This window comes from Rhinopithecus roxellana, chromosome 11 (assembly GCF_007565055.1).
Source record: "Rhinopithecus roxellana isolate Shanxi Qingling chromosome 11, ASM756505v1, whole genome shotgun sequence".
NCBI lineage: Eukaryota > Metazoa > Chordata > Mammalia > Primates > Cercopithecidae > Rhinopithecus > Rhinopithecus roxellana.
Window position 1 is genome coordinate 63,131,311 of NC_044559.1, and position 12,219 is coordinate 63,143,529.

Here is a 12,219-nt window from a genome sequence, read left to right on the forward strand (position 1 = left end):
AGAGAGAAGCCTCAGACAAAACTAACCTGTCGTCACCTTGATCCTGAACTTCTAGGTCCAGAACCATGAGAAAATAAATTTCTATTGTTTAAGCTACCCAGTCTGTGCCATTGTTATGGCAGCCCTAGCAAACTAATACAAAGGGTTAGAAGATATAGAAGGAAAAATGGTTGGATAAGGAAATACCTAAATCTGGACATTAGAGAAATATAGAAACATTCATGAGTTCTGGCAAGAATGTCACAACTGAGGAAAAAATAAAAATTCTTTATTTTCCATTCAGGACAAAGAGATAAAGCTGATTTTAAATTAAAACTTTTGTTCTTTAGATTATAATGTGAATATGTAAATAAACTTTATTTTGATTAGGCAAGGCTCTTTCAGTTATAGTTCTTATGGATTTAAGTCATAAACTACAATGGAATTACACAGTATGAGAACTTAGTCTGATTATAATAAGCCACTCAAGCTTAAGAAGGCCCATGCATTCATGGCTACATTTCATTGTTGAGACTGTAAAGAACTCCCTAAAATTTCTAGTCCATCTATAAAGTTGGTATTTTTCTGATTTAGTATTTTCCTCTTTACTACTGGGTTAGTTTGTTTCAAAAAGATGCTCTTCTTAGAAAATGAAATTTGACACAAAGGCATTTGTGGATGGCATTGTAAAAAAAAGAACAATTAATTATTGGACACAGAATCCTTGAGAGTGCTTTTGTGGTCATATGTTTCATCTCTGTTGACAGCTGTATTTTTGTACAGCATTTAAAACCATCTACCGACTTTGACAAACTGTTCATTTCCCATCAGATATACCAACTTTGACAAACTGTTCATTTTCCTTCAGATTTTGGGAAATTCAATATGTCTATGACAATACACCAACCATTAAGTGAAATCAAGTCATAATCTAGTTTTCATTTCAAAATATGATAGAACTATGTGGAATTGTATTCTATCCATATTATGATAGCTATGATCTGGAGGTGACATGGTTAATTTCCCTGGCAGACTATAAAATCAGCCAGCTAGGAATGGTGAAAGCTGTTAATCAGAAAGATAACCTTTGAAAGCCTTACTCCTTTCATAATGGTTGCTAGTTAAATATGAACATCTGGGAAACCATTATGAATTCATTGTACATAAATCTACTGCCCTATGTACAGAACTCCTTTTTATTACAAACATACTTTACATAATAAGGAAAGAATAAATGTATCAACTTTTCATTTTTTACCACGTACTTATTTGATGCACCATTTATTAACAAAATCAGCATTGTCCTTGGATGTCCATAACACTGGCTATAAAATAGGGATAATAATATTTCATTGAGAACATATCTAAAAGGTTTAATGTTTTAGCAATGCTTTGAAATTTTAAATGGTTTGAATGTGCTAATTTTTACAATATTGTCTCAAAGGTCTACTTTGGTATTTATTTTATGTGGTATATAATATGAACTGAGAAAAATTGCCCTTTGTGTTTTACATATATACATAAAGGTTGATAAATTTTAAAAAGTGACTTCCATGAGCCGTTTATTCATCTAATTTTTTACTGCCAATTTTAAGATAATCTTTCAACATGGGCACCTATGCTATTCAGTTAAGAAATTTCTTTGAAACTTCTTATAGACAGAAATGCCTGAAGGCCTAAATTACTTATAAAAAGTGAAAAGCTAAACAGACTTATATAATCTGTAACTGAATAAATATTTTTCCACCTAACCAAACCTGACTGCCAACACAGAAGGTTCGGAGAGAAAATTCTCATACCATTTGAAAAGGAACACTGAATTTTACACAATGGGAAAAAATAAATAGATTATAGCTTGGCTAATGGTATTAAAACATTAAGATTCTTTTGTTATAAATCTTAATTTTCTGAAGTATGTAACTAGGACAGGCCCTAATCCCAAATGAAATTTAATTGAAAGTTGTTTTTGAAAACATGGTAAGAGAGATTTCTCTTTTTAGTGTTGCCAAATAGAGCTGACTCTGGATGCCTCTTCACTGTCACTTCAGCCAAGTTAGACCATAATGAAAACTAGTCTTTTTGTCTTTAATCCAACAGCTTAAATAAAATTTAAGCCCTAGATTTTTTATTAAAATACATGAAAAAGGGGCTTTCAGAAAACTTGGCATTAAGGATACACTATTTACCCATAACAGTAAGTAGCATGCATACGTATAATGTAACCCACAGGCAAAATATAGTATGCATCTGTTCATTTATACTTGTGGATAAGGGATTTTTATTCCCTACAATAAGCCTTTCTACATTAACATTGGAGGAAAAAGATTATGTCAATACATCAATATGAAAAAAAGGATAGCTAAAGCAGAAGGCTAAAATACACTGTAAATTAAGTTAGAAAATCTTATTAGAGATCCCTACAATATGTCATTTACATTTGTGACATTTAACAAAATTGCAATTGAATAAATATCAATACAATTGGTTTGCTGTTCGTCTCTCGCATTATACTATAAACTGCAAAAGCTTCATCTTGAGTATCTAGCAAGATAGGCACATGGTCAAATATACATAGATGGAAAGTTAAAGTCCAGGGTAAACCTGGGATGCTTAAGCACTTGTTTTGGAAAAAAAATCACCGTTTACCTAGAGAGAGGAGAAAAGGAACAGTAAGAAGTAATATGGATTGTCCACCTACTATGGGTACTACAGGTCAGCTCCTATGGTATAGATGTATCACTGCTGTTAATACAATAGCTCTAGAGAGAAAGTATCACAGCCTCCATTAGACAGTTGGGAAACTGATAAGAAAGAGATTAAGTGACCCTCCTCATTAGTAAAGTCCAGGACTAGATCCAAGTACTCTTTTCTTTTTTTTTTTTTTTTTTTTGTTTCTAAAGTACAAATTCAGTTTATTCATCTGTTTATGACACAGTACACAGGAGGCAAAGTGTTTCACATCATAGACTTCACTTCCAGCTCCTTGGAATGTTCATTTCTTTGGCTTACAGGAGAGACTAGACAGGAAGGCCAGGCAATGCTTAGGCAACTAAAATGAAGTTGGGGGCAATGCTAATGTCACCCTCACAGGGACTGTTAGTCGCAAGCTGGTTTTCTAGACCTGTTAGCTGGAAGCATGGCGAGCACCATTTCTGGACGCTCAGGCTATGTCGGGCTTCAGTCGTCTCCACCACACAGGTACAGCAGCGCTTTCTGGTAGTCGCCCTTAGTGTCTTGCTGGATGTAATAGTACAGGGACTTGCCGTACTTTCTCTTGAATTCAGACCTAATTTTCAACATGTCCACTTCACTGCGGGAGACCATGATTCTGATGAGGACCTTATCTCGAGTCCCCTTGCCCTTCATGGAGTCATACAGCCGGTCAGCAAAATAAAGGGGTTTGTTCTGAATGCACTGGACCAGGTTCAGGAAAGCATTTTCCAGGTCTCCTTTAACCTCTTTCCTGATGCTCTCCAACATGTCGTAAGGGCTGTAGCTCTTGTACCTATCAAATACTTTCTGGAGGTGGGGCACGCTCCGCTCAGTCATGATGCTGATCCACTTGGGAACATCAGTTCCTTTCCTCTTCACTCCAGCGTCATAGAGATCCCGGGCATCTTGGTCAATCAGTTCATAGTCAATGACAGAACCATCCTCTGCTCTTCTACCCTTTGCCAGGGCAACCATCAGCTTGCGGAAGTCACCAGATGTGTCCGAAATAATGTCCTTCTCCAAATCAGTCTTGTACATTTCCTTGTAGACTCTGTTAATTTCCTGCAGCTCCTGGTTGGTTCTGGAGCAGATGATCTCAATGAGAGAGTCCTCGTCGGTTCCCAGCCCCTTCATGGAAGCTTTTAGCTCAGAAGCGTCATACTGAGCAGGTGTCTTCAATAGGCCCAAAATCACCGTCTCCAGGTGGCCAGATAAGGCTGACTTCAGTGCTGATGCAAGTTCCTTTTTGGTCCTCCTCTGGTAGGCGAAGGCAATATCCTGTCTCTGTGCATTGCTGCGGTTGGTCAAAATGTTGACAATGGTGACCTCATCCACACCTTTGGTCTTGATGGCCGTTTCAATGTTCAAAGCATCCCGCTCAGCATCAAAGTTGGTGTAAGCTTTGACTGACCCATGTGCACTTGGGGGTGTAGAGTGATCACCCTCCAAGCTGAGCTTGCACAGGATTTCATGAACAGTAGACATTTTGAAGGAAGCTGGGCCGTGCGCCGAGAGCTGAGAGCGTCCCCAGATGCCGAGCCCCAAGTACTCTTTTCAATTGACCCTTGTATATTGCTAAAGAAAGAAAAGATAGTCCTTTGGCTTCTAGTTTCATAAAGAAGAAAACTAGTACTTTCTCCATCTTTCACATTAGTGATTCAAAAGCTTGGCTCCTCATTAGAATCATTTGAGAAGTGTTTAAAAAGTACCTGAGTCCTACAGCCAGAGATCCTGATTCAGAGATCTGGGATCCTCCCAGGCATTTCTGTATTTAAAAATCTCCACAGGTGAACCTAATATGCATTCAGACTTGAACTGATATTCTTTTACAAGCCTATCAAATGTTCTATCCTTATCCTTCCCTGAATTATAAGCATCTTCCTGATTGAAAGATTAGAAATGTTTGCACACTTCTAAATTCCAGGCATTGTATAAAAGAGTTTCATATATATATTGCCTCCCACCTGTAATCTCATTTATTAGACAGTAGACTAATGCTTACATAGGCATCATTATCATTTCCTTAATCTTATAAAAACAACATATATATTTATATAATTTCTAAAACATATATTGTGTCTCTCTTAAAAATGTCAAATATTGTTGTTCAAGATGTCTTTAACAACCAGAAAAAAAAAAAAAAAAAGAAATAGAAAAAAGCCTTCCACTAAGCCCAAGAAACTTAAGGATTCTATTTGTGCTGCCTCCTGACCCTACCTATTAAAATGCAGTATCTCTAATGTCCTACAAAGCCCTTCACAAATACTTATGGATCTCCAAGGGTTATCTCATGTGTGCTCTTGAATAAGCACTGCCAGCTACATATATATATGAGATACCTGACATTTTGTTCTCTTTTCCTGCACTAGGTATCCCCCACATCCATGATGTCTGAAACTCAATCTCTGAGGTCTGCAATGGTGTCTAAATGTATTTAGCAGCTGCCTCCAGCTGACATATCACTAATTTACCACTGTAACTTGCTGGATACTGCTGCCTTTGCCAAACATTGTGCCCATGTCTTATGGACACCACAATCTCCTGTTGCATTCTGGTCAGTGAACCAGAGTCCCCGAAGACCTAAAGTTGCTTTGGGTTCTCTGAAATTCATAATATGTAGAAGTTACTCTGTTGCATGAAAAGTGGACGACTGTCTGGAAGTGCCTCATTCCCTGTTTCAGGGATGTACTTTTTCACACAAATACTGAAGCGGTACTGCTCCAAAGGCTTCCAAGACTTTAGTGAGAAGCTCTTTGTTTTTCTCTACAGTTCTTTCCTGTCTATCTCCCTATAAGAGTCACAGGATATTTTAAGGGGTAATGGCCGGTAGATGAATCAAGTGATGGGCACAATGATAATTCTCAAAAGTATCACTCGCAACAGTTATTAAAGTTTTGTTACTAGTTCAACTTTGTCTACCTTTGTCCTTCCTGGGAAGGAGTTCTCTCCCCAGAAACGCTATCTAGCCTCTCTTGTGAATTGTCTTCTAGCAGGTCAGTTTCACCAGTCTCATAGACATGCCCAAACGTATGCGCATTTGGGTGATGGGGCTGGCTTAGGCTCAAGCTAGGGACACTGAGATATCCACATAAATGTGAAACTGTTTCTTGGCATATTAAGAAAAGAAATTGATGATTGAGGTGGTAAGAGGCAGGTAATCCCATACTTTGCCTCTTACTTGCCGTCTTCTATATCTCACACATATGGCACAGATGAGCCCTATCTCTGAATAAATATTTTACTCAACATACGCATAAAAACCTACTCTCGGAGGAAAAGTTCTAAATCCAGAATAGAATCATGTCCCCAGAATACTGGCCTATTAAAACAAACTTGGAAGAGTTGTAGGAAGGGGTAAATTATCAGATGCCAAGATCCTATGTAAATACTAGTTTATATTACCTTAACAGTCATCCTGAAGATTTCACTTTTTTTCCCCTTCCTATGAATCTGTTCTTTGCTCTGCCTCCCTCTCTCTCCAACCATCAAAGTCTTGGTTGGGCTTCTCATTCTTCCTCATGGGATATCATTTCCTGTCCACGAGTGTTGTCTGCTCTAGGTCTTTATGAAAAACGTGCTTAAGATAATAAGATGACCATCCAGTCATCTTATTCCTGAGTCAGTTTCTTCTGGTTCGAATTCTAATGCTGGGTAATCTATTTACCTTGTCCCAACTTTCAAAGATACTGCCTTTTGGGAGTTTCTAAAAATCTCAAGTTTCCATGAAGGTAGAAGCTTCTACCATGATAAAATGCACGGCGATGGTGATTTCATCAAGTCCTGTAATGTCTACACCTGCATCACTCTAATTCTTTAACCCACTACACCTGAGCTATGTTTGTTTCCCTGATAAAGATTATGCTTTGACAGAATTGATTGGATTATTGGAGCAATGGCAAAAGGAAGACTCTAGAATATTTGTGTTTAGTATTCTGACTCTGTTTTGTTCACAGGTTCATGTGGTCTGAAATATTGGGACTTCCTCCTGCAGATGATGGGGAACTACTGGAGGTTTTAGATCAGGGTTATATAATACAATTCAGTCTGTCCCTAGTGGGCAATATGAATTAATGAAGGAGGACATTAAGGCAGGTGATAATTAAAATATAACAGAATAATAGGGCAACAGAATTTTTAAAAATAAGGTTTAAGGTGAAGAATGTGTGTGTCAGCTATGGAAATGCAACTATCATAACTGGCAACAATTTCAAAGGAATAAAATGTACTAGGTTTGGGACAAAACACATTTCAGATAATGGTATTTAAGTTAGTTGATGACACAGAACTAGGACTTGGAGACAGAAAGTATAAACATAAGTACAAAGAAACAGAGTTAAAATTGTGGTACAGAATCATATCACCACAGAAAACATCAGAGAGAATAGAACACCAAGGACTAAGTCAACCTGGGAATAGCCATAGTTAGCAGAATGAGGGGGAGAAAAGTGAGGTTCAGATTTTAGCCAATAAGTGAACACTAGAAGGCTGATTTCCATCATACAGCTTGTTAAACGGTGTTACCCAAGAAACAATAACTCTTGCTTCACCTTCACCCTGGAGCAAATGCTCAAACCAGCTTTGGCAGGCTCAGTTCACTGGCTGGTACTATACCAGAACTCCACTCTAATACTATTTTTGAAGACTCATCTTCTAATGAGGTGTTTTCCATAGTTCATTACTACAGTTCCCTGAAATGGGGCCAATGCACTCTTGCTTTGGGCTGAAATAAGGTTGTAGTGTGATTCCAAAGTATCTGTCAATATATTAATAGTTTGCACGGTAGTAGTACAGACAGTGTCTGAAACAAACAGGTTTAACAAGCAGATGTTGAAGAAATAAATAACTGGTTGGATGTGCAAAAATTTAATCCTATGCAAACTGGGTAGAGAAATTTGAATATTGAATAAAAATCATTAATGTCAATAATATTGTAGAAGTTGGCAAATAGATGCAATCAAAAAGATTCAGTAGTGTAAATTTTCCTAAGCAAAACCTTTCTGAATCAATAAAGATTTAGCAGGCCTGGTGTTGAATGTCCATGATATGAAAACTTGAGCTCCTATGAAAACTGCAGGTTAAATACAAGCCAATGACGTTATGCTATAATTTTAAAACCAAGATTTATACAAAACTATTTTCAATAAGAAATACACGGCAATTATCTCCTTAGGTTCGCCACTGGTCAACCCTCTATAAGGGTACTTATTAGGTTCAATGTTAGGCCCACAAACTAAAAACTTCTCTAAAGGATTTGGAAGGAGTCCTGAGAAAACTAATCAAAGAGATTAAAGGAACAAAAACATGATAAGAAAATTGGCCCCAAAGAGAAACACAAAAGAAACACCACTTATTTAACCTAAGAAGAAGAAGCTGAAAAGCAAATAACGATCTTCAAATATTTTGCCAATGTGGCCAGCAGCTGTTCTGTATCACCGTAAGCAAGACAAAAGAAAATGAACTTCCAGAGCACAGGCAGCAAAGTGCAAATGCACCACTGGTTTTTCCCCAAAGAACTTCCTGGCTGCAGGAGCTGGGACGTACTGTTTGATAGGAACTCAAGAGACAGTGGCATTTCCCTCTCTCTCTCCGGACCTTCCTTAGCATGAGTGTGCAGCTAAATATCTAAACAGCTGTCCAGGGAAGAGGCAGCAATTCTATAAACAAACCAAAAAAACCCTTTTCTATCTTTACAGTTGTCAAAATCATCACATACAGTTAAGCAACAAGAGATGTGAAAAGAAACTTTCAGAAGAGTAATTTTTCTCAAGATTCCTTAAAGGGAGAATTCTGAACCTTCATTATAAATTTTTTAAATAAAATAATGCTATTGATTAGCTATAAGTCTGCTTTCCATGCATCCCACTGTGCCATTCAGAAAATAACTGGATTGTATATTTATAGGCTAGTGTAAAAGGACACTCTACTTTCTATTATTCCAAAAAGCTGAGCATTTATAGACTTTTTGAAAATATGTTATACACTTTCTGAAAGGAATTATTCAAGTGTCACCTTAAGCCTACAAAGTAATACAACTAGATGGCATTTATTATTATTCCATTTCACTTCCTTTCTCTTTTAGGAGCAAGTGATCGCTTTACATCAGGTTCCAAGCTCAGAAACATTTGGCTACAGTCCTTTCTAATCTTTGAGTCAGAAATTACAAAGAACAAAATAAAAGATGATTCTCTCCCATCTCTTTCATGTATTCCAAATTCTCATTAAAATCCAGGAAAGAGTTATTACAGTGTTTCGGTCGGAGATTCAGTTTTAAAAAGAAGCCAAAGAAAGTCCTTTGAAGATACTGTATAGAAACGCAGAATCTAGCTGGGATTCTCAAGGCAAGCGTGGTTTCAGAATCACTTGCATAGGAGCAGAATCACTACTCAATTTATAAATTCACTCCTTCCTCCCTTACCATTGAGCCAGGACAATACATAAGGAAAATGAGTGGCAGGTCCGTATCTCTGCTCACCTACATCTTCCTGGTACATGGATTTTCCACAAGGATCACTGTCACTCAGCTGTAACACTGAACAATATTATATCTGGTTAAACATCAGCTTCCTGAAATGTACTGTTGACTGTGTTAAACTTGCAATAATTTCTGTTTGGCTTTGGCCCTTGTTTCTGTTACAGCTTTTTGAACTCTTCTCATAATTTTTGACCACACGTCATTCCTTAAAACTGATTATATTAAAAAAAATTCTTTAGGTTTCCTGGCTCTATCCTCTTTCCCTGGATATAGGCACTGACCCCTGATGGCTTCCTGGGCCCTATTTGTCTATCCTGTTCTGTAACAGCAATAGAACCACTGGCCCCTTCCAACCTCAATTGGTCAGCTTCATGTATATGTTGTGACGTTAAAAAGGTTTTCATTTATTTGGAGCCCAATTCAGCAACAGACAACTTATTTACCTCAGCATCTAGCATAATATAGTAAGCATAGTATGGCATAGTATATAGTAGGTTCTTAACATTTGTTGAGTATACGTATGAATGAATGAAAGAAATCCTGACCTGTGCCACAGTCAAGCTACTAAAGCGATTTTGTTTTACAGACTAGACATGCTGTGCAAAATAATTTAACTCTGTTATCTACATTTCCAGGCAATTGTAAAATAACCCTATTTTCTATTAGCTATTTAAATTAACTAAAATTAAACAAAATTGAACATTCAATTCTTCAGTTATACTAACCACATTTCAACAGCTAAACAGCCACATGTGCCTATGTCTACCATGTCAGACAGTGCAGATATAGAACATTTCCAGCATCACATAAAGTTCTACTAAATAGTACTAGATTTGACCACTTTCTCATTTGTCCATATAAACACTGGTCCTTTATACAGTCTTCTGTCAAATACTGGCTATTTCTAACCTTTCCATATTCTTCAAGTACTAAAACTCCTTGCCTTAATTCAAAATAAAATCATACTTCAACTTGTTTTCCCAGTCTGGCAACCTAATGGCAAGAATCATTTAAACTCCATGTATGCCATAAATATATATATATATATCTACTATGTATCCACAAAAATTAAAATAAATAAATAAATAAATAAACTGCAGCAAGAAGAAACTTTAGTTGCTCAAGTTATCTGGGGCATAAAATATGTTGTATTCTTGGTGTGTTTGTGTGTATGTGTGTGTATAAGAGATACTTAAACCAAACATTTAATACCATAATTAATTTCTTCATTCTATACCCATCCCATAAAAATCCCGATTATCGCTAATATGAAATATATTCTATGGAACAAGAGAGAACCCGTAACTCCCCATTTTTTTGCTAATATAAACTGTCTTCATATTTATAAAGGCACTGGGAAAGCCCTATTTAACTGCGTGTAGAGCATCTAACTAATGAAATAGTTCAGATGAAAGAATCTATAGCAATGCAGAAGGCCATTCAATGCTAAGGGAAGCACCTACTTGACCTGAATTATCCTCCTTTGTGGGTGAATATCTATTTGTAAGTTTCTAACTTCTTACCTTTTCTACTATTCAGTAGCTTACAGATTTTTTTTTTTTTTTTGAGACAGAGTCTTGCTCTGTTGCCCAGGCTGGAGCGCAGTGGCATGATTCCAGCTCACTGTAACCTCAAACTCCTGAGCTCAAGTTGATCTATATGCCCCAGCCTCCTGAGTAGCTAGGACTATAGGTATGAACCACGATGCCTGGCTACATTTTTAAATTTTTTGTAGAGGTGCGGTCTTCCTATGTTGCCCAAGTTTGTCTTGAACTCCTGGCGTCAAGTGATCCTCCCACCTTGGCCACCCAAAGTGTTGGGATTATAGACCTGGGCTAGTGTGCCTGTCCAGCTTCCAAAATTTTGTTGCTGCTTTGTCTGCTGTTGTCTCTTCTCAAGTCTTCTTTGTCCTTTTAGATTTATTCAGTTTTTATTGTCATTTTAGTAGGAAATAAGGAAGCATAAATAAATACAATGCTCAATTCTTCATGCTTAATTGAAAGTTCCTAACTTCTTTATCATTCAGGGTAGAGCCTCTGCAATTCTGATTTTTTGCATAAATTCATTCTAATATGATTTCTAAATGTGTTAAAGATTTGCTATTTTTTCTCAAGGTAGCCATTTGCTGCATTGATTGCTCTGACTCTTTTGATCTTTTTTACAAAATCAAAAGACCTACTCGGCAGAGTCTGTTTTTGACTTTTATTTGCAGTAGTTGAGATGCTATGGCCACTGTAAGATTGTGAAGATGAAGTAGGTTTAAACAAGAGTTAAATCCAGCTTTGCTGGATTCATTGCACCTTGGAAAGCAACTGTCACTTGGACTTCACGTCATCCCACAAATGTCAATTGGCTTCTGTGGGCATTTGGCCAGTTTTCTTAGTGAGTCATATCATGATTTCCTAAGGGGCCGAGGAGACCTGGGCAGCTAATTCATGTTAGTATTATTACTGGGAGGTCTTATAATCTCTAGTGTCTGATAAAACTGTGATTTAATGTTATAAATACAGAAATGTACCAGAACATACAATGTTTTTATTAGCCTAGTTGTACCCCATAGCAGTACTCTAGTCAAATATATAAAAAGTAATATTCTTTACCACCTACTTGACTTGAATTATTCTCCTTTGTAGGTGAATATCTATTTGTAAGATCTTAATAACCAATCAGAATATCTAATTTAGTAAGAGACTGTGGTCTGAAAGATATGAGAATTCTTTTTTCAGCACAGGATTAGTTTGAATACCAGTAAGTGTTAGCATATGTAGTAACTACACTACTAGATACGCAGGGTCCAGGAAGCCATTGCAAGTTTCTGCAGCACTATTTATAAACATAGTTCCATATTAACAAAAATAAATAAAATTTAAAATAAAAATGAGGTCTGCTAAAAACCTGCTTTCTGCTTAAACACCTTCCCTTAGCATTAAATGGCCCTCTGCATTGCTATAGTCTTTTATCTGAAGGTAACTTCTTACCTTTTCTACTATTCATTACCGTTCATTAAAGAAAACTCAATTGCAAAGGAGATTAGCAGTGGGAAACCAGGAAAGCCG

The 12,219-nt window shown here is 36.9% G+C and overlaps 1 protein-coding gene and 1 pseudogene across 3 annotated transcripts in view; both read right to left on the minus strand.

Annotated features, from left to right (window-relative positions):
* RNLS (renalase, FAD dependent amine oxidase) overlaps positions 1–12,219 on the minus strand; it is a 306,853-nt gene that overhangs the window by 235,334 nt on the left and 59,300 nt on the right. The window lies entirely within an intron of this gene.
* On the minus strand, positions 2,871–4,236 carry LOC104677743 (annotated as a pseudogene). The gene has a single exon (XR_750089.2). The product of XR_750089.2 is annotated as an annexin A2 pseudogene (transcript).